The following is a 22,648-nucleotide window of genomic DNA, read 5'->3' as shown; positions in this document are numbered from 1 at the left end:
TGGGGGGAATACATAATCAAGGTATACTGCATCAAGCTGCTACCTCGAACGGGAGCTGGGCAAGCCTAGTGGTAGACCTCAGAAACCTGGAAAAAGAAGTAGCTCACAAGGAGGTGAAAAAACTAAATTAACAGCACTACAGATAACACCCGGTACATGCTTGACGAATACATTAACGAAGAATGGTTATCTTGTACAGACAAAACAACAGTGGAAGGTTCCCAAATAAACAGCACCTAGTCAAAATTTCTCCCAAATTTAAACGTATTGGGCCCACCCTCTGATCCTCGGGGCGGTAAGTGTGCACACTGCAAAAATACCCACTGTTACAGTATAAGTTCAAAGAACATGAACTAAGAGGATTTTAGAAAGGACAAGGTGCACCACTTGAGCATATATAAAGACTGTTTTCTCTAATAACAAAAAAGCAGTAATAATCACAATCAGATAATCCTTGTATTTTTGGTGATTCTTTATTTGATTCCTTTTGAAAAAAACGGTTGTACACAGGATCTACAGCCGACGCGTTTCGTCCTCAAGGGACTTCTTCAGGGCTGTTTACAAGAAAAAGACAATATACAGACATACAGTTAAAAACTATAGACATAGATATTTTAAAAAGCAACTAAGCTAGTGCAAAAAATGCCGGGCTTCAACAACAGTTCATCATAAACTTATTCTAGTTCAGATCATGCGTTTTCTATATTCACACGTCTAGGTGTAATTATCACCCACTTCGGGAGGTTGTTTGTGCAAAACAATGGTTAACAACTTCATACAAAATATGATTGTGAAAGAAAAAACATAAATCTCTAGATTTTTTACAGTGGCACAAGTTGTGAACTATGGACCATACTTGCTGTGGTCACATCAAACATTATTCTTTTTTTTGTTCTTTTTTTTAAAAAAAATGAACACAATACCCAAAACGGGCATCTCATTAGTTCTTGCATATTAACTTTTTCCCATATCGGTATATAGACATTTTCCCCATCTCCTCAGTATATATAGACCCCCTGAATTTTAGAATCGGCCAGGAACCCCAAATGTTGAGGTGGTAGAAACTAAGCAAAAAGGCAATGATAACGTGTGTATCATATAAACCCTTAACCATACCATAAAAAGTCGCTAACGATGTCGCCCCTGGGTCCTCTCACGTGGTTAAAGGAAGCGTGTATTTATCCAAATGGTTATATTGTGGACCAGTGGCAACTGTAAATGGTCAACGGAAAAATATCATTGGAAAAGCAGCTGAGAGGACAGATATGCTAAATGTACCAACATCGTACGTGGCCACAGATATAACTGATAGCCAAAAAACAATTAGGAAGATGAAATCTTACCCCGTTAGTCGGGCACCTGTCAGTTTGTGAAATTCTGTCCAGACAATTCACTTGATATATGTCGACTAAAACCGAATCACACCCAAAATAATGGTTTAAGGAAAACGTGTATTCATGGCCACCTATAAAATGAACAACAATATTTGCTTTACCAAAAATTACTAGTGCTATCTTCGTTTTCACAAAGTTATTCAAGTATAGGCTTCAGCAGGTAAGGGGCAGAATTATAACACTCACTCTCGGATATCTGGATAGTGGTCCACTAACAGTTGAGAAACCAGGGTAGAGGGATGGTGGAGAACTCCATATGTCCTCTGTAGAAAATAACGAGATAAATAATTCAAGATCCCATTAATTCCTAAATGTCCGGGTGGCACGCCCAGGATTATATAAGATGCCGCCCTGTCACTGGCAACATGTGACAAAAGTGCTGTAGTATATGACTACCTCTCTAATAAACAGTTTCTCTTACCTATTAAACTCTTCTATTCGGCTGCTAGCTTCTTCTTATCAGCGGACAGTATAGAATTTCAATTTTGCCAAGATACTCTAAAGAGAAAGAAAATTAAATATTTCCATTGGGTTTTATCAGAGAAGGAGTCCCAAAGACAGTTAGTAATCTAGAGACTGAAGAAAGCGTAGAAATTTCCATCACCTGCTCCAATCTAATTGCACTGCATAGTAAACAAGTAGCAGGGCTCTTTTTAATATACTAAGCCAAAATATAGGCAAGTATGTTTATACACCTCAGATTATCAGAAAGGCTCCTGGAGTTTAGGACTCCTTTACTAAGTTGTTAATAACATCTCCCCCTTACCTTGATAAAGTAGCCTACAGCATCCCCTGGTTCCTTCAGTGGCTCAATAAAGCAGCATGCAGAGCGACGTCCTCCCCCTTCCAGAAGCGGCAGTATACTGACCTCTTTTGCTGGATTTATATACCTTTGTTAAATTCCCTAATTGACCGCACCTGAGGACCCTTAATTAATTAGGTCAAAACAAAAATGCGGTGGCCATGTTGTGTAGTCCTCGATTTCAGTGTAGGGCTACAGGGTGAAGTAATGGAGCCGCCATCTTGTGTAAGGCCGATAACTGTCTCGTGGTACAAGTCTCGTGATGTATTTAGTTAAATACAAAACCTTCCTTCTTGTAAAACAAATAAGCAGCGTGTGCTCGATATAAATAATTTGTACAAGTTCCCTGATTTACCGCGTCTCGAACCCATTTAATCATATGGTCGAAAACAATTGCGGTGGCCATATTGGATAGTATTTTACCCATGTATAAAACTACAGGGTGAGGCTATATGGGCGCCATCTTGTGTAGGACCGGAAAATAAATCCCGGTACTCGAACCCATGTATAACACGGAATACCTTAATTTAAACACTAAACTATCCATTTCGAAAAATGAAGGAACAACTTATGAGTACATGACATACTTATTTGGAAACGAGCCGAAAGAATGAATTTCTCTCGAAGAGCATCGGTAATGCCAGGGCATGCGGTGGCCATTAGCGTTTGGGCAAAGATATAATAATTGAATAAAATGGCTGCCATTTTGGTTTGGGAAAATAAAATAACCATTCCGGGCGGCCATAACCTTTCAGGCTAATATTTTTACAGGGCAGACTATGACAATCTTTCTTAATTCTCAAAGCAATGTGGAATCTACATCTAAATTCCTAAATTAAAGAATTTTATGGAAACGATTAATATTGATCCATGAAGTCACAACTTTTTCAGAAAATGAATTTTAATAGAAATTAATTAATTTTCTCTGCGTAATAATAATGAATTCTCACAAGTATTTGATAAGATAATAAATATATTGGCAGTAAGCATCACCAATTCTCCCAGAGATAGTTTAGGGACAATGGTGGTCGAATATGGTAAAGACAAGTGCTGTCCTAAGTCATTGTACGTCCCTGGTTGAAATACCATGGCAGCCAACATGATAGGGGTCTAGTATAATGCAAATGTTTACCAGGTATATACTACCGACTATGAGAGGGAGCAAAGACAAGGTGGGGGATAAACCAGTGAACCGAACCTGGTGTAATGTAAATGTGTTAAAGGTTCTAGGTATATACTAACAATTATAAGAAAGAGTAAGGGAAGGACAGAGGAAAAACGAAAGCAAACCTCCCCACGATAAGGGTCATACTCTGGGTAACAGAGAACATCCTATTGTCAGGACCCCTCATGTTGTATATGGGATGGAAAGATAAATATGCAAGAACCCTATGCTTACAAATGAATCTTGTTGTACCTTTTACCAAATCCAATTGTTCTTTACTTTTAGTATTTTACAAATCAATAACACTGGCAAGCACAAAAGAGTACACGTAATAAGTGATATGCAAACAAGGTATATCATTTAAAGCATAATAATTTACTTGTCTACATGTGAATAGCTCCTACAACGGGAGACATGCATTCCCTTCTCTTATTTTGAAATGTGTCAAGGTAGTCAAAAAGTTAAAGGTTCAGAAAAGACATCTAAGATGACACATGGGCAGTAAGAATAAGATTCACCAATATTCATTCATCTCATCACAGGACTCTATGAAATGAGAAAGTGCATTTCATCATCATAGTTGTGCCCCAGTTCAACACTCCTCATTCTACATATCCACTCTGCTTCACATTTCCTAAGAGCTAAGGTCCGGTCACCTCCTCGTGGATTAGGGGGGGACATGGTCAATTCCCATAAACCATAGTGTGTCCTCTGGCTTATGTTTCTCCTGCATATGGAATGTCATCGCATATTTGTGATCATTATTGCGATGAGCCCTGACATGTTCCTGAATCCTCTGTTTCAGGGGCCGTTTTGTGCTGCCTACGTAGATTTTCTCACATGGGCAGCCTATGATGTACACTACAAAAAGGTGTGTTGCAATTTATTAGATGTTTAACTTTATGTGTCTTCTTTGTGTTGAAACAGAAGGTTTTCGTTTTGTCCCTTCCCAGACTACATACATTGCAATTCCTGCATGTGAAGAACCCCACCATTTTTGGTGGGAGCCAACATGGCTTCTGTTTCTCAGTGGTCACTAGACTGGGACACAACATGTTCCTCAAGTTGTGGCCTCGCCTGTAGGTGATTTTAGGTTTGGGCGGAAGGTCATTTTTGATACTGGGAATCTCTGTCAAAAGGTGCCAATGTTTTCTTAGGGTATTATACACCCTGCTGTTTTCATCAGTAAATTTTGTACAGAAAGCCAAAGGAAATTTGTTGTCTCCTTTCGGAGCTCCACTTTCCAGTGTGGTTTCCCTAGTTACTTTGGCTACTCTTGCCTTTGCCTTATTGAGTATCTGCCGTGGGTAACCTCTTTGGAGGAACCGTTCTTCAGTATCCCTGAGGTTTGTCTTGAAGCTAAAAAAATGGTGGGGTTCTTCACATGCAGGAATTGCAATGTATGTAGTCTGGGAAGGGACAAAACGAAAACCTTCTGTTTCAACACAAAGAAGACACATAAAATTAAACATCTAATAAATTGCAACACACCTTTTGTAGTGTACATCATAGGCTGGCCATGTGAGAAAATCTACGTAGGCAGCACAAAACGGCCCCTGAAACAGAGGATTCAGGAACATGTCAGGGCTCATCGCAATAATGATCACAAATATGCGATGACATTCCATATGCAGGAGAAACATAAGCCAGAGGACACACTATGGTTTATGGGAATTGACCATGTCCCCCCTAATCCACGAGGAGGTGACCGGACCTTAGCTCTTAGGAAATGTGAAGCAGAGTGGATATGTAGAATGAGGAGTGTTGAACTGGGGCACAACTATGATGATGAAATGCACTTTCTCATTTCATAGAGTCCTGTGATGAGATGAATGAATATTGGTGAATCTTATTCTTACTGCCCATGTGTCATCTTAGATGTCTTTTCTGAACCTTTAACTTTTTGACTACCTTGACACATTTCAAAATAAGAGAAGGGAATGCATGTCTCCCGTTGTAGGAGCTATTCACATGTAGACAAGTAAATTATTATGCTTTAAATGATATACCTTGTTTGCATATCACTTATTACGTGTACTCTTTTGTGCTTGCCAGTGTTATTGATTTGTAAAATACTAAAAGTAAAGAACAATTGGATTTGGTAAAAGGTACAACAAGATTCATTTGTAAGCATAGGGTTCTTGCATATTTATCTTTCCATCCCATATACAACATGAGGGGTCCTGACAATAGGATGTTCTCTGTTACCCAGAGTATGACCCTTATCGTGGGGAGGTTTGCTTTCGTTTTTCCTCTGTCCTTCCCTTACTCTTTCTTATAATTGTTAGTATATACCTAGAACCTTTAACACATTTACATTACACCAGGTTCGGTTCACTGGTTTATCCCCCACCTTGTCTTTGCTCCCTCTCATAGTCGGTAGTATATACCTGGTAAACATTTGCATTATACTAGACCCCTATCATGTTGGCTGCCATGGTATTTCAACCAGGGACGTACAATGACTTAGGACAGCACTTGTCTTTACCATATTCGACCACCATTGTCCCTAAACTATCTCTGGGAGAATTGGTGATGCTTACTGCCAATATATTTATTATCTTATCAAATACTTGTGAGAATTCATTATTATTACGCAGAGAAAATTAATTAATTTCTATTAAAATTCATTTTCTGAAAAAGTTGTGACTTCATGGATCAATATTAATCGTTTCCATAAAATTCTTTAATTTAGGAATTTAGATGTAGATTCCACATTGCTTTGAGAATTAAGAAAGATTGTCATAGTCTGCCCTGTAAAAATATTAGCCTGAAAGGTTATGGCCGCCCGGAATGGTTATTTTATTTTCCCCAAACCAAAATGGCAGCCATTTTATTCAATTATTATATCTTTGCCCAAACGCTAATGGCCACCGCATGCCCTGGCATTACCGATGCTCTTCGAGAGAAATTCATTCTTTCGGCTCGTTTCCAAATAAGTATGTCATGTACTCATAAGTTGTTCCTTCATTTTTCGAAATGGATAGTTTAGTGTTTAAATTAAGGTATTCCGTGTTATACATGGGTTCGAGTACCGGGATTTATTTTCCGGTCCTACACAAGATGGCGCCCATATAGCCTCACCCTGTAGTTTTATACATGGGTAAAATACTATCCAATATGGCCACCGCAATTGTTTTCGACCATATGATTAAATGGGTTCGAGACGCGGTAAATCAGGGAACTTGTACAAATTATTTATATCGAGCACACGCTGCTTATTTGTTTTACAAGAAGGAAGGTTTTGTATTTAACTAAATACATCACGAGACTTGTACCACGAGACAGTTATCGGCCTTACACAAGATGGCGGCTCCATTACTTCACCCTGTAGCCCTACACTGAAATCGAGGACTACACAACATGGCCACCGCATTTTTGTTGCGACCTAATTAATTAAGGGTCCTCAGGTGCGGTCAATTAGGGAATTTAACAAAGGTGTATAAATCCAGCAAAAGAGGTCAGTATACTGCCGCTTCTGGAAGGGGGAGGACGTCGCTCTGCATGCTGCTTTATTGAGCCACTGAAGGAACCAGGGGATGCTGTAGGCTACTTTATCAAGGTAAGGGGGAGATGTTATTAACAACTTAGTAAAGGAGTCCTAAACTCCAGGAGCCTTTCTGATAATCTGAGGTGTATAAACATACTTGCCTATATTTTGGCTTAGTATATTAAAAAGAGCCCTGCTACTTGTTTACTATGCAGTGCAATTAGATTGGAGCAGGTGATGGAAATTTCTACGCTTTCTTCAGTCTCTAGATTACTAACTGTCTTTGGGACTCCTTCTCTGATAAAACCCAATGGAAATATTTAATTTTCTTTCTCTTTAGAGTATCTTGTCAAAATTGAAATTCTATACTGTCCGCTGATAAGAAGAAGCTAGCAGCCGAATAGAAGAGTTTAATAGGTAAGAGAAACTGTTTATTAGAGAGGTAGTCATATACTACAGCACTTTTGTCACATGTTGCCAGTGACAGGGCGGCATCTTATATAATCCTGGGCGTGCCACCCGGACATTTAGGAATTAATGGGATCTTGAATTATTTATCTCGTTATTTTCTACAGAGGACATATGGAGTTCTCCACCATCCCTCTACCCTGGTTTCTCAACTGTTAGTGGACCACTATCCAGATATCCGAGAGTGAGTGTTATAATTCTGCCCCTTACCTGCTGAAGCCTATACTTGAATAACTTTGTGAAAACGAAGATAGCACTAGTAATTTTTGGTAAAGCAAATATTGTTGTTCATTTTATAGGTGGCCATGAATACACGTTTTCCTTAAACCATTATTTTGGGTGTGATTCGGTTTTAGTCGACATATCAAGTGAATTGTCTGGACAGAATTTCACAAACTGACAGGTGCCCGACTAACGGGGTAAGATTTCATCTTCCTAATTGTTTTTTGGCTATCAGTTATATCTGTGGCCACGTACGATGTTGGTACATTTAGCATATCTGTCCTCTCAGCTGCTTTTCCAATGATGTTTTTCCGTTGACCATTCACAGTTGCCACTGGTCCACAATATAACCATTTGGATAAATACACGCTTCCTTTAACCACGTGAGAGGACCCAGGGGCGACATCGTTAGCGACTTTTTATGGTATGGTTAAGGGTTTATATGATACACACGTTATCATTGCCTTTTTGCTTAGTTTCTACCACCTCAACATTTGGGGTTCCTGGCCGATTCTAAAATTCAGGGGGTCTATATATACTGAGGAGATGGGGAAAATGTCTATATACCGATATGGGAAAAAGTTAATATGCAAGAACTAATGAGATGCCCGTTTTGGGTATTGTGTTCATTTTTTTAAAAAAAAGAACAAAAAAAAGAATAATGTTTGATGTGACCACAGCAAGTATGGTCCATAGTTCACAACTTGTGCCACTGTAAAAAATCTAGAGATTTATGTTTTTTCTTTCACAATCATATTTTGTATGAAGTTGTTAACCATTGTTTTGCACAAACAACCTCCCGAAGTGGGTGATAATTACACCTAGACGTGTGAATATAGAAAACGCATGATCTGAACTAGAATAAGTTTATGATGAACTGTTGTTGAAGCCCGGCATTTTTTGCACTAGCTTAGTTGCTTTTTAAAATATCTATGTCTATAGTTTTTAACTGTATGTCTGTATATTGTCTTTTTCTTGTAAACAGCCCTGAAGAAGTCCCTTGAGGACGAAACGCGTCGGCTGTAGATCCTGTGTACAACCGTTTTTTTCAAAAGGAATCAAATAAAGAATCACCAAATATACAAGGATTATCTGATTGTGATTATTACTGCTTTTTTGTTATTAGAGAAAACAGTCTTTATATATGCTCAAGTGGTGCACCTTGTCCTTTCTAGAAGAATGGTTATCTTGCTTGTATAATAGGCAGCCATGCGGTGTGAGGGAGTGCATGGAAAATATGTTGGTAGACATTGGATTGCCTCAACTAACAGAGAATCAGCTTGAACTGATTGAATCGCCAGCATCTATAGAAGTAATTTTTGCTGCACTAAATTTGTTACAAAAAGGAAAGCCCCCACGGGGATGGGGGTGTTTGCCAGTGGATCTGTATCTTGATTCTGTAGGACAAATTGTTAGAAGTTTTCAAGAAGCTCAGGTCGTAGGGGGAATAGCTGCCTTCGATGTGTGATGCAGTCACATTAATGATACTGAATTTGATACGGAAACCAGAGCAAAATCAACGGGAGTGGAGCTCCTACAGACCACTATCAATGCTAAACACCAATCTGAAAATGCTAAGTTCTTGGCTAATTGATATCTCGGAATTTATGGAAGCTGTGATGCACTCTGATAAATGCAGCTTTGTACCACATAGGAATATACTGTTAAATGTACGTATTCTTGGCGTGGCCTACATGCTGAGTTCTCAGGAGTGCATGTAGTCTGGCCTGGAATAAAATGTTATAACCTGAGTCAGGAGGAAGGCTGAAGACTGGTCAGGTGATCTCTGAAGGCCCACCCGAGAAAGGGGAACTAGGCTGGGGATGGAACCGCTGAGTTACATTCAATGTTGTGAAAAGAGAGAATGGTGTGAAAGTGCAGGACACCACACTTCTTGTGTCGATATATGCGGAATGACAATGTCGGTTGTATGACAATCCATCGTACTGAATCACATCGCGGTAATTCACATCGCCGTCACTACATCGCAAATGCAGTCACATCGGCCGTTTTAGCATCGCACGATGTAGCAACGCAAATGCGGCCATGCAATAGGATCGCATGTCACATCGCGCGACATGACAACGCGATGGTTTAGCCCGCAGCACCAGGGTAGCGTGTGAGACCCTGTATGCAACTGTGAAACTCCCGCATTCGACAAGTGGAGGACCGCATGGTGCACGCAGCAGGAACAACCAGGCACTGAACTCCTAGGACTGTGTACTCTATGCACACTCTGTGTGTATAGCACAGCGCGGGAAAGAATGCGCCTCTGTAGCCCATGCACACTCCCATGTGTACTGACGTATGTCATAGTGCTGGACACGACGCGCCTCTGTACTCCATGCACAGACACACACCCTCTCTGCGGCGGTATCTCACAGTGCTGGACACAATGTATTACTGTGCTCCATGCACACTCCCATGTGTTGTTCTGCAGTTCCTGCGGGCCCTCCATTTACAGGACCAGGATGCTCGTTACACTCAGTGAAGTTTCCAAGCAGTTCCGGCGGACTGCACACTTCCAGTCGTCATATTCGCCGCGGCATGATTTACAACATTTCTGGGCTTGCTGCAGGAACCTCATGTGAGTTTTTGCCTGTGCTAATATTTATTTACCTGTCATCCCTGCCGCCTGCTTAAGTGGCCCCTTGAAATGACTGCCAAAGAAGTGTCCTTTCTGTAAGTGCATTATCCGGGGCACGGCTGCTCGGTAATTTTCCACCCTCCCAGACACTTCCTGCGCTGATTGTGCTTAAGTTGTTTAGTTGCCTGTGTCTGTCAGCGCGGCGCCCTGCACGGCCCGCAGGGCAGGGCCAGCCTGCTCCCTGCGCGCACACTGTCACATTACAACCTGACGCCACACAGCGCCTGGAAGGGATGAGCGAGGCACCAAGGTGAAGCGAGGAATAGACATCACTCCAGCAAACAGGAGACAAGAACAGCAAAGCACACCAGTGCCCCCACAGCACCCCCCGAATCATCAGCACAGGCGGCAGCAATTACAGTTCAAGTCCTTATCATTCACGGGCTGCAATGCCTGGGAGTGTGCGTTTAGCCTACCACCCATCGCCACCGTCAGCGGCACTTGTAGGTAGACAGCCCTCATTCCACCCATGTAGGCAGCTTTTATGAAAGCATCTGTCTCTTTAGTCATCTGTTCACACATGAGTCTAGTGTACCATCCATCCAGCCGTCAATCTATTGCATAGCAACATACCAAATGACGTACACAACCAGCCCTGATGTACATCTTCACCTTCCATCTGTCCGTCCGTCCATCTTGTCCACTCCACCCAACGATGCAACCACCCATTTATCTGTCAGTCGATTAATTCATACATTCATCTGTTTAGCGATTCGCCTATCCCTGTAGGCATCTTTTTAACCGACTGTATACCCTTTTAATCTTCGTTGTGTGCTCCGCCCTTCCGTTTAGCCATCCACCCATCCAGTTACCCTTTGGTTACCCATCCACTCATTTATGCATTCATTCATCCCATTTTGGTGCCCATCCTTATGTACGGATCCATTTAGCAGCCGAACAAACCTTTTATCGATTAAATATGCGTGTGTGTGTGTGCGTCTAATGGCTACATTATCCTGTCAGCACGTTTCCAAAATGCACTTTTCACCGTAAGCGAGTACAAAATGTGATACTTAAGTATTGGTTTTGTGTGCTGAGTGAATGCGCAGCTCACAAAGCCAACAACTTAAAAAAATATCAACACATTATATTTACTAAATGACGGCATGCTGAAGAACGTTTTTGAGATACATGTTGAGAGTTGCTAAATTCTCCAGAGCAAAGAAAACGTACTGGCAATTGTTCGTTTTAAGATCCTACAAAGTCCCAGATATGATACTTAAATAGAGCTATACAGAAAATCATCTGTATTCATTTTTAACAGGGCCTTTCTGTCTTCAAGTGCATTTTAATTGCAAGTCAGTATGCCATCCACTCATCCATCCACCCATCCCACCCACCCACCCACCCACCCATCCATCCATCCATCCAGGCACCCACACATCCACCCATGCATCCATCCAGGCACCCACCCATCCACCCACCCATCCCACCCACCCACCCATCCACCCGATGTTTATTAAATATGTTGTATTCATTTGACGTCAGTATATTGATATGAGGGGATGTAGCCCACCTTGACCCAATCCCCCGCTCTAAAAAATGACCTCAAATGTGCGTGATAAATACACTTGCCATCAAAGGTTTTTAAAAAAAGAAGTATATGCTTCCCATTTTATGTCATTGTGCTCGCATATTGCAATGACTTAAATAAACATTGTTCTTTAATAATTGTGCTCGCTTCCCATATGCGCTGCTTAAAGTAAACACTAGCAGGTGTTTATGAAATATCATGTTCATTTGAACACATGTAAGTATATTTTTGTTAATTATAAAATATATATGCTCTTGCTATGAGTAGATGGTAGGAGGCTTGAACCTCGTCTGTCAGCACCAAAGTCTGTCTGACGTGCAGTGATTGACGCTGATGTTTCGCTTACTTAAATAAACATACTTCCAAATATGCGCTGCTTTGCTTGTTTGTGCTCGCATATGCGCTGCTTCCCATTTTATGTAAATTGTGCGCTTTAGTTGATTGGATTCGCATATGCGCTGCTTCTCTTGTCAAACATTGTTCTTTATTAATTGTGCTCGCTTTATTTAAAGTGTCAGCATATGCGCTGCTTCCCATTTTAAGTAAATTCGATGTCATCGTTAACGATGTAATAGTAAATGCGATGCACTTGCATGCGTCCTGATGACATGCGATGTGATGACGTGCACGATGTAATCGCCGCGTTGCAATGTCAGCGCGATGCGATGTATCCGATGTAAGGGATGCTTCCCGACATCTTCTTGTATCCATGGAACATGATAGTTGTTAGTGCCACTTTCTTTGCAGGCATTGTCCCGCTTTAGAGAAATGTCAGGCTGCACGCGAATCAGGCAAAGAGCAGACTACTTCCTTTGAGGGGGATTAGACAGGAAAGCAGTGGATTTCCTCAAATGGGAACCAGATGCCTGTAGATATTTCGGCACTCAAGTGGCACACACAACATAATAATGGTATAGGTGCAACATGGGTTGAATTTTAATAGCGTTGAAGAGATCAATTTCTTTTTGGAACACTCGGGACAGTGTCTGTCATGTGAAGAGTATTGCTAGCAGAAATAGTCCTTTTGCTATGCTGTTTATATTCTCTGCCGAGAGCGACGTGTCCGCTGCCAACACGCTTGTTTAAAGAACTGCATCATTTACTGATGGAATTGGTATTTTGCCGGAAAGTGGAGCAGGGGGAGCTGGGCTTCAGGAAGCTCCTTTGGGAGAAGAGCAGACTAGGGTTCCCTTGGCAACTAGAGCAAGCAGTTCACAGATCGGGTGACCAGCCTAATTGGGAGAAGAAGCTTCTTGGACAAACAAACCTATAGGTATTGCTGATAATGGAAACTAGAATACCTAAAAAATACCCGTACATTATTCAACAGATAAGTAGTCTAAAAGATGGCATTGAAAAAGTTACTCACATTGGCCCCATTTGTGCATGATCTCTCTCCATCTATGGTGCCTGCCGCCATTCAAGAGGGTAAAACACGAAAGGATAACAGTGAAGAGAGAGAATGCCTAACAGCAGGAGCCTTGCATCCTGATGGGAGATTGATAACATTTAAAGATACAAAAAAAAATTTGAAATACTGCAGGGACAGTTTTTAGAAGATGCAATGCTGGTGAACATAACCAGAGAGCTCTTGAAGAGGCTTCTTGAAGCACCAGTGATAACTGAAACCATAATAGCATTATTTAGCTTTGCCTTGGGGTGAAGGCTCGTCACTAAAATATATGTAGCATTAAGAAAGAACTGGAGGGAGGGGGGGGGGCGATCCTCAAAGGACAACTGGACGAAGACAACCCTGCCCAGATCACAGAGCTACCGAAAAATGGGAGAGGGTGTGTCTTCAGGTGAAAGTAGTATCCAGCAATGCCCGGTTCAATCTGGTCGATTTTATCTAAAAAACAGATCTGTCGCCGGTTAAATTTCACGGAATTTAAATGGAACCTTATCAGGCTGTGGGTAGTGCTTGTTTCCTGTACACAAATCTGGTCCTGCCAATCTATACAACATTTTTGGTTGGAAGTTCTGTCCATCCTGCACCCAACAACTTGGGGATCCTGCTAAAAATGCTGAGCGGAAGTCATTAGGAATTGGCTCCAGATCAGAGAGGTAAATTACCATGTATGTTTGCCATGTTAAGAACTGTATGGTCAAAAGGCTAATCGCAATCCATGGGCCAAACCTAGGGAATGGACAGCTGGATGAGAGATTTGTTGGCACTACGGGAGAAGGGCCACACGAAGAAATGTAAAACTCACGGAGGACTGATTTTAGAGATTTTCAGTTGGGCATATTATTTCCAATGTAATTTTTTTACAAGGGATTATATTTGAACTGGGATTTTTGTATACACTAATTATTTTCATCTGGTGTTCTGTTGAGAACACAGATTCACTAAGTGAGTTGGCGAGTACATGATTTTGACAGGAATTCATTCTGAAAGTCAGTTTTTCAATAGGATTTCGTATGGGAATGTTTATTGATTTCCACTAGAAATATCTTCATAACAAAGGATTTTGATTACATTCAGCCCTGGGCCTCGTGTTTTTATTGTTGTCAGTTCTGGGAGACAAGATGATAAAGAATTGCCCTTGTGTTCAAGGGAAGATAAATTCCTTCTTTTTCTTATTTGGAAATACAGGATTCATATTTGCTTCTGTTTTAGAGCAGGGGGTTGAGACCATCAAATACATACCTAAATACGAGTTTTAGTTTTTGTTTGTGTAAGATTATGATTGGGGCAGCTAGGTAATACATGGAACTGTATTGATGAAACTCCTACCTTTTTCAACATCTTGATGTCCGCCATTCATGTTTACCTTTCTCCATTTGCCTCACCAAGATATAAACCTGACTGAGTGGGTATCACTTGGAGGGAAATGAAAAACATCATTATTATATTCTGGATATGATTTTCTGTTTGCTCTTCCCACTCACTACTTCATATTTATAAAAAATGAGATCTGCACTTATGCTATTTCGATGTATAGCTCTTTGTGGTTTGCATTTTTGGGAATCGAATCTGCGAAAAACATTTGACAGCCTGTATACACCACCTTTATTCCATATTCAGTCAAGAATCTTCAAAATAAATCTTTTCAGAATGCACTGACTTTTGTAATAACTGTTAGATTCCTACATATTTGCTTTTACAGAGTTATTTGCAATTACCATGCAAGTCATGTGATGGTTTTCATATTGAATTTATGGCTTTAAAAACAGTAAGTGAAAGAATTAATTAAATCTACTTTTGCTTGCTATTATTTGTTTTGATTAGTTTTACATGAGAAGGTTTGTGGTTTTCCCATTGTTTGTTGCGGATCTGATTTCTATCACTGTGTTGTGGCATGCTGCATTGCTAATTTGAGATTGTAATGAAAATACTTACATTGTACAAAATAACAATGGAACACTTTTGTTCTAGAAAAAGACGGTCAGTTTTCTCGTTTAAAAGCCGATGTGTTTGCACTTGGTGTTGCTCAGCAACACCTCTGTGATGACAAGTAGCTTTTTGTACATAGTATGAATAGTCGCCCAAATGTCCTGGCTGTGAGTCAACGTGAACCAATACTAGGAATCCAGAACCTTACCATTCATACATTTCCATAGTTTCTCTCCTAAAAAAGTAGGGAAGTTGTTGCGAGGGAAGCACATTGTGCATAAATGAGTTTAAAACTGCACTGGCAACACTGGGCATGTTGGGCAAATAAGAACCTTTTCTTGCAGCTTCATAATGCACACACTGAATATGGTGTGGCCTCCCAGTCATCCTGCACAGTGAGGCTTTTCTGGTACCCAGCTGTTAAAAACAAATATCCTCAGTCCAGCTATTGTCTCCTAGCTTTCACGCTTTGTATCTCCTCATTGTAAGTCTTTGTACGTTTTGGAAATGTGTCGGTATTCTAAACACAATTCTGTAATACGATCAGCCTTTTCAGAGTCCGGTACTATTAACCTCAAGAGCTGTAAAAGAACGAGTATAAGGAGACGGTATTTATTTATTTATAAAGTTTTATATAGCGCGAACTTGGTGACAGTAAAACTGCTTCATCTTGGTAGCAGAAAAATCACGTTTGCTATTATATAAAAATATCACCAGTAACCCTGGCGGTGGAATTAGATTGCCGAATGTCTTTGGATGTATAGATGTTACACACATACAACTGACTAGTGATTATATATATCCACACATATACATACATACATACACGTCACAGACACGCACAGATATGGGTATTGGATGTAGATCTTGTTGGGAATATGAAACAGACCAGACACCAGGAGTGTAATACTAGGCACTTTTTAGGGGCAAAATTGAATGTTATAGCGTGGGACTGGACACTTCAGTTACTTTATAATTCAATGCAAGTTAATATGTGCACTCAGTGTTCAGTGTGCATATGGTAAATGTGCGGTGTTTAAAAAAAATGTAAAATCAATGAAGTTTGGTTTAAGTAAAATAAATGGGCATTGGGTAACATGGACCACATATAGCCGAGCAGCATAGTGCACACCATTCCACTAACACATGTTTCTGCACCTAGCAGGACAAAAATCCTCAAATAAGCCCTTCTCCCTTTGTCTCCTCATACAATTTTTTTCATCTAGCCATTTTCTCTCACTCTCCTTTTCTCCTATCTTCTTCCTCTTTGAACGCTGTCTCTATACTTTCTCCCTCCCTCTCTCTCTTTCTCTCACTCTCCTGAAGCCTCTGCCAGTGCCTTCTGCAATTGACCTATGGGAGCTGAGGAAAGTGACAAGAGGCACGAGGAGCCGCCCTGGGCTTTTAAAACTGGCCTCGGAGGACTCCTCCCCACCAGAGATATGCCCGGCGGAATAAACGGCCAGTCTGCATATAGCCACAAATATCATTTGATGGTTGCCCCTCAAGGTGCAGCCGGTACTTGGAGGTTTCTATACACACAACAGCATCTTCCACTAAAAACAACACACAACACATAGCAGCTTAGACAGAACAATGATCACATGTCCAACAAAGGTTAGATGCTCCATATAGCTGGGTTTCATCGAGTCCGCATCACTACCAGCCATAATAATCAATCAACAATCACAACCTCCAGAGAAATAATCTGTCAGAAGGATACAAAGTCCTCCAACTCTGCTCAGAGGCACTATATAATGGCAACTCACAACAGCACTCCACTCTTTGCAATCCCTGACAAGACATAACATACCGCCAAGCACAGGTTTTGTACTTTAACAAGGCACTTCCGGCATGAAAACTATGATTTGACATAGTTTAATACTTTTCCCACTTTGTAGGTATGTTGTACAGTGCAGCATACACCTGAAGGTGGAAAAGTGCTCCAATGTCACACCAGCCTTGAGAAGGTGTAACTTTTTGGCGCAAATCCCCATCTACGAAAATTTGTAGATCGGGATTTGCATCAAAACCCATGGGTTGTTCATGGGAATGCCCATACACCTCCCAGGGGATGCCCCTACGACGCAAAGTAGCACATAGTCCTGCTTTGCTATATTCTAGGCAAATTTCCATTGTAAAACGTGATGTGCGTTGTAAACTAAAAACCCAACAAAACACTTTGCACTGGGTTTGAGCCAGGTTAATGTGGAAACTCGGAGCAAAGTATTAATACATTTCCCCCTTAGTTACTCAAAAATATTGGAAAGTTGTAACACACTTTTGTGAGTTATTTTGCCTTTGTATAAATTCCGTATTCCAAACTATACATGTTCATCTTATCGGTCTATCTTTTTTGCGCTACAAACAGTATTAATTCAGCAATAAAATGCTCATTGTATATTGCCCTATCGCGCTTCATCAGAAACCTTTCAAACTTCCTCCTTGTCGACCTGTAAGCAAACAAAATATAAACACTGCAACTCTTCTAGAAATTAATACATTAATAAACAACAGCACTAGTAAAGGATGTCCCTGTTAATCACATGATAAATAGGTGCGTTTAGAATGATCGTGTGCTCCTCAATATATATTTCCAAGAACATTATCTGAAGGTCTTGGCTTATTCCAGGTACATAACTCTATTCTTTCATAGTCAATACTCCTCTTTCTCCATGTCAAGCCTTTGAGTGAACCTTGAACTTCACTGTGTCATGGAGTATACCACATGGGAGATCCTCCCGGCCGCAATTCTACATGCGAGTTCTCATCAATTTAAAAAGTGGGTGAGCTAATTAGAAACTAAACCCATGAGCGTCACTATTTGCATGACTTGTAAGAAACAGAATACCAAAATGACGTATTTGGAGAGACAATACTTTCTGGGATTGTTTTGAGAAACTATATTAAAATATTTCCTGAGTGTTTGGCACAGTGCATGTAGATCGCGTGTGGCCATGATAGAAAACCTCAGCAAGGGAGGATACTAAACTTTCTTTTTTTCTAATGAGATAGTTAACACTAGGGTTAAGACGCATTATGCTTCTTACAAGTTAAAGGATGGAGAATACCTCTCCTTGTGCAGTAGTTCCTGCAAGGTCCGAGAGAAGCAACGACCCATGGATAAAAAGTAAACTCTGCATTTGTCCATTCTATATGGTTGTGCCTGCTTGAGAGTCATCTTGAGTGAGATGGGTGTGTTCACCTATATAAATAACTGACACGACTATTGGAAACAAAAAACACTGAACAGTTTGGCGACCATCTTGTGTGTTCTGAAAAAAGTCCTAGTTATCTGTTGTGAAAAAGGGGACAGATAAGGGTCAAATATAGCATTAATGTTTAGGAGCAAAAGCCCTTGCTCCCGAGTTGGTGGCATGCTTCATCATTGGGCTTGTGCTCCTTGTCGGACTGGTGCTGCAATGCCCAACGAACCCTTGGGAGCTTATTTGCTGGTGATCTCTTTGAAAAAAAATCAGCCAAAATATCCAAATGTATGGACTAGAAATGTATGCAGGGTAGATTAGCCAAAATGGTAGGTAAACAGAGTTAAAATTAACTAAAGGAACCTCCTAAATCATTTACATAAGTAATATTCCATAAGATTTGATCTGGGTCAAACATGTTTCTTGGCTATTGTAATCCCTAAATAGATCAGTGGCTACTCATCAGTACCAACTATTCAAAGCCTAATCTATGGATAGGGTTCTACCTAACTTAAGATATTTAAAAAGTGCCCCAATATAGACCCACACATGGTCTCATATAGGTAGAAAAACTACAGTTACCCCTATCCTCGAGGGTACTTATGTGTTGTTGTAGGACTATTAGTGATTCTAGTCCCATTGGTATGCATGGCAGGAGGACCTCGATTTGGACAACTTGCCTCGGGAAATGTCCCTGCCTCTAGCCTACCCGCCTCCGTAGATCCTGAATCGATCTAAAGCAGTAAACCAAGACTGTTTGGTGGCCATCTTATGTGTATTGCGTGTAAATAGACATATCTCAAAGGTAATTTGGAAGCATTCTGCTCTGTGTCTTTGTTAGATGCATTTCTACTGTCTGTACGTGTATTTGCATTGCATATGGAGCTATCAATGGTTTATTCCGGTTTGAGAACGTGACTCTGTACTTCTCTGAGATTGAAGATGGAATGGTCAAGAGGTGGGACTTCTGGGTACTGTAGGCAGAGATGCCACTGAAGGTGAATTTACCCTAAGAAGATTTACATTATGGAGAGAATGCAGCAGTGGTTAGAATAAGAACAAACCTGCCTTTACCTCCTGTTTATCCACCAATAAATTGGTGGAGTATTGCAAGGTTACTGATTCACCAATTCCCACATCACTCAAAGTTATATACGCTCAAGTTGCTGGGAACCATGCAACTGGTCTCCACATCTATGAAAACAAATTCAATGCTTTATGGAAGCACTCCAAATAGCATATAAATAAGACTTAACAAGAATGTAATATTTTTCTATATATTATATGAATCAACATAGAACATATTAGGTTACATCAAGAGAGGTCAATTCATCTATGTTCTTTAGCCAAAGAATTGGTTTAAAGTAGTTCATAAGTCCATATTTTGAGATTTGTGATATAATTACAGACATTTGCAGAGTCTCAGTTCTTCTTTGTTGGGTTTGAAAAGTTTTGTGATCAAGTTAGCGAGCCGGATAAAATGCCAGCCTACACACATTTCGCTCTTCGAGTATCTTTTTCAAAGCTTAAATCTTAGCTATGTATGAAGTACTGTGAATTCCCAGCTACACTTCACAGTAAGGAAAATTACTATTTTACATAGGTCAAATAGTTGTAAGGAGGTTTTCAAATTAATGCAGATGTCAGGTTGTGTATGTAGAACCCTAGGTTTAGAATGGTTTTGAGCTTGCATGAGCCTGGCAGTCTGTCCACTTTGATTTGAGCAACCAGACATTTAAATTATGCAGAGGTAGATTTGGAAGATATAAACAAATTAAGGCCCCAAAACCTCAACCTTGCACCACAAACTTAATTGCTGCGAGTTGCTGAACTTTATGTTCTATCTTGTTTCGTGACAAGAATGTATATAAGCAGTGCCAGATGTACCCAAACTTGTATTAATTGTGTGGTCAATCTCCTGCTTTACTCTCCATTGAACAACTTTTCCAAAGACAATCCCATCATAAAATATCTTTATAATGTATTCAATATTTAGTTAGAACACTGAAATAAGATCATTTTTTCCAAATACAATTAGTTGAAAACTTTCTTATCATAGATTTTATAGCAGATTTATTATAGGAAATATGGTGCAGCAGTGGAAAACCATCATTGATATTTTGTCTAGGTGGTGACCCATGAATGGCTACCACTATTTAAGTAATGTACTGTTCCACTGCATTGCTTTTAAAGCACTGCATTGGCTTGACCTACTTATTTTAAACACAGATTTGTATGGTATGTTCCCGAAAGGCAGCACCGATCTTCATCACCTTTTATCTTGTAGTTCCAAGGACCAAAACTGATTGGGGGAGTCGAAGGGAGAGTTAGAATGTGTGGCAGGCACAACCACAATGTGAAAGTCTTTACCTCTGGCACTGAAGAAGGAATCTAATCTTCTTTCCTTCCGCAAACTTCTAAAAACCTGGCTGTGTAAAAAGTAAGGTCCCATAAATCCTGCATTCCCTATTTTCTGTAGTTGTGTCTTCTTTTCTTTCTCTTAATCTGAGCATTTGCTCCTAGACCTTTGGATTGTAGTCTGCGTTATACATTAAAATGTAATTTCCATTTCACGGCAACATATCAAATTTCCCTTAACATGTTTTACAAAATAATTTATCAATGTATAGCCAAAGTTAATTGATATGATTGCCCGTCAACCTGAGACTAAGGGAATATTTATGTTTTATTCAGGTTAAACTTTGAAGCACTACTATTCTGACAAGTTGAACAAAACAATAATAGGACATTGTTGGCACACGCTGCAATTCTTAAAAGAAATCATCTGCCTGTGATTCCTAATTTTCTTCCAGGTGATGTCAAAGTTAGAATAGGCAAATGGGGGATGTGGTAACCATATTATATTCCTCGAGATAGCAAAGATTTTCCTGGCATTGGATGGTTCACATGGTCAGATTTTGCAGAGCAACTATACAATACCTTGATTATATCTGCATAACTTGCTTGTATACCATGCAACCTTAAGACGGGAAACATAAAAGACCATTCGAGCTAACTGGCTGCTTTTCTCAGTGCCAGTGAAGGTTATATATCAGTCCTAAAATATTTGGGACCGATCTCCATTTTAAGGATCCATCTTGATCATGTGTCAATAATTTAGATACAAATTCATCTAGCTATCCTTAGCAAAACTATTACACTCAGTATTAATTATAGACATTGGTTTATAATTGAATAACGGAGTTTGATCTGTTTGGGACAATACAGTCATTGATATCATCGGAGTGTCCGCACATCCACAAATTTAATTTTAATCTTGGAACAATTATAACATTTTTAGAATTAGCAGTCCTAAACAGTCACAAGCCTTCACTGTTAATCCATCAAGATCGAAGGTCTTATAATTTTGTCTCCGAGAGTAAATGGGGAACCTAAGGCTTAGAAGACAATTTACCTTTTAAGGAAACGATAAATATCAGAATAAAAAAAAAATCTACAATCAGTACCTAAAGATTTCAGCTAACATAATATTCTGTGTAAATGTTTATAGTATCCTTGTCTTTGATGTGGTGTGAACCATGTTTATTGTTTATTATTATAACTTTTTTAGGTCGTTGGATAACATTGAGGATAGCAAAGAAGCCTTGCATAAGGTTGCTTCCTGTATGGAGTCGCGGAGTGGGCAAAAGAGTAGAACTACAATTATTTATTCAGTGACTTTCACTGGCTGAATTTTTGCAAGCATTCCATCCATCACTTTTTGTTGTTTTAATGTGACACTCTAACTACGAAAGGTATGTCCAGAAATGAAACCCCTGCTCGCTGTGCTGTATGATCAAAGCTGCAACTCACTGACAAGGACGAAGCTAGTCTTGGGTTAATTGGGGTTCTGTTCGGGGGGGGGGGGGGTTGGGGAGGGGGGGTGACGCTTGTGCAAGGGTGTTTCTTTTGAAACAGGACTAAGACTGATTTTCATATGGTTGTTTCCTGCACGTTTGTCAAGGAAATATTGTACTGGGATGAGACTTGAGACCTTCACAATGGCAGAGACTAAGTATTACACATATCACCTTGGTTATTTTACTCCAAAAGAGAGGCATGGAAAGCGGTATGTCTGCCTTTACTCTCATATTTTCCTATTGTGAACAAGAAAAGTATTCTAAGGTGGGGCAATGTCATTTCCCAAAAAATAACTAAGGTAATACAAGATATTGAGTGCATAAAAGGCACTTCTTCCTGTTCTCCTTCATTAACATAGTTGCAAGGAGTGCAACGCTTTGAAGCACTGGCTGTGTCTCTATCCACTTCAAACATAAGTAACAGAAGTAGAACTATGCCTTGGAGCTAGTGTGACTTAATTTCCAAAATCCTCAGGGGATTATGCTATGCTGGATCACTCTTCTGGAAGGATTTGATCAAAGT

At 40.1% G+C, this 22,648-nt stretch overlaps 1 protein-coding gene and 1 long non-coding RNA gene across 2 annotated transcripts in view; both read right to left on the bottom strand.

Annotated features, from left to right (window-relative positions):
- Positions 1-22,648, bottom strand: part of LOC144819997 (lecithin retinol acyltransferase-like) — a 99,172-nt gene that overhangs the window by 15,366 nt on the left and 61,158 nt on the right. The window lies entirely within an intron of this gene.
- Positions 1,121-2,335, bottom strand: LOC144819996 (uncharacterized). The gene is made up of 5 exons (XR_013607662.1): positions 2,161-2,335; positions 1,816-1,892; positions 1,581-1,657; positions 1,344-1,465; positions 1,121-1,212 (listed from the first exon to the last, which is right to left on the bottom strand). It is a non-coding gene; the product is annotated as an uncharacterized LOC144819996 (long non-coding RNA).

This window comes from Lissotriton helveticus, chromosome 2_1, assembly GCF_964261635.1.
Source record: "Lissotriton helveticus chromosome 2_1, aLisHel1.1, whole genome shotgun sequence".
In the NCBI taxonomy this organism is placed as follows: domain Eukaryota; kingdom Metazoa; phylum Chordata; class Amphibia; order Caudata; family Salamandridae; genus Lissotriton; species Lissotriton helveticus.
This window is presented reverse-complemented; position numbering and strand designations above follow the sequence as displayed.